Source organism: Rutidosis leptorrhynchoides, chromosome 2 (assembly GCF_046630445.1).
Source record: "Rutidosis leptorrhynchoides isolate AG116_Rl617_1_P2 chromosome 2, CSIRO_AGI_Rlap_v1, whole genome shotgun sequence".
Taxonomy (NCBI): Eukaryota; Viridiplantae; Streptophyta; class Magnoliopsida; order Asterales; family Asteraceae; genus Rutidosis; species Rutidosis leptorrhynchoides.
Genome location: NC_092334.1, coordinates 423,580,854 through 423,582,500, shown reverse-complemented (window position 1 = coordinate 423,582,500; position 1,647 = coordinate 423,580,854).

Sequence of the window (1,647 nt, the reverse complement as noted above, 5' to 3'; positions counted from 1 at the left end):
GTTCATAGGTTTATCATAAACAATAAAATTCATCATTTTGATAGTCCACAAGATTTAAATGTGCATGGTACAAATGGGACCGAATCCTATACCCACATGTAATGTACATGCGATATCTTTTAAATACCGTACACCTTTTCTCGTGTACGAAACCATTTTTCATAAATCTTAGTAACCGTACACATATCTCGTGCACAAAATATCATACACATAACCTGTGTATAAAAATCATTCTCTCGATACATAACATTCACTTTACTTTCATTGCTTGGCTTGGTAACCGACCTTAACATATAATGCGCATCAATAATATCCCAAAAATAGAACATCTCGTCTGTATAATATATATACCTCGAAGTACTAAACACTACGCCTACTAGCTCTTCGGTCTAGTGAACATTCTGGGTGGGGGTGTTAAACCCTGTAGCTACCTTTAGGATTTGCGTGAATTAGGGGCCATACCCGTTTCCTAATTCTTAGGTTACCAAGCTATAATAATCAGGGGAAAATATTCACATCAATTAGTGGCAATTATCATGTCCAACTAATTCAATAATAATCAACAGAACTTCTGTCTGTATAATAATTCATTCGAGGAATGTTTTGCTTGTGTCTATCTCGTCAAACATTTATAAAAGCATCTTATGTATTCTCAGTCCAAAAATATAGATTTCAAAAGCATTTAAATAAAACAGTTGTAAAAACAGCGCATGTATTCTCAGTCCCAAAAATGTAAAGAGTAAAAGGGAGCAAATGAACTCACACATATAAATATTGTAAAACAGTTATTAAAACTTTGCATGAATTCACAGTCCATAAATGTAATGAGTAAAAGGGAGCAAATGAACTCACGATACGATATTTTGTAGTAAAAATATGCATACGACGGAACTGAACAATGCAAGGTTGGCCTCGGATTCACGAACCTATATCATTTATATATATTAACACATATAATGGTAACCGAACAAATTTATATATTATTAGTGATTTAATTGTTATTTAAATTAGGTGTTTCATTATTAAGCTAATTAATTATGTTTGTTAATAATTATTATAAAAGTACTAATATAGTTATGTTATATGTAGTAAATATGGTTTTATATAACTAATAGTTATTTGATAAAATAATATTGATAATAATAATAAATAAAAAGTTGTTTTATTTTACAATAATAATAATAATAATAATAATAATAATAATAGTTATTATGATAGTAATATTGATACTAGTATTAATAATAATAATAATAATAATAATAATAATAATAATAATAATAATAATAATAATAATACCTTAAGTATATTGTAGTTTCTATGGTTGAATAAATAAAAAGAAGTGTCACTGCTCGGATTCGAACCCGTGATCAACCACACGCCCAACGAATGAACAGATCGCTACTTTCTCGAATATTTATTTATTATGTAAGAACGTTGTTTTATCATTTTTATCTCTCCACTTACAACGTCATCATCTTCTATATTTCTCGCCCATTATCATCATCATGATCAATACCATTATTATATATCATACCGAAATCATTTATCATGATTATCATTTAACAACCTCATCATCAAACTTAATCACCATCACTAACCTCATTATCATAACACCTAATCATCATCATCTTAAAATCATCACTAATA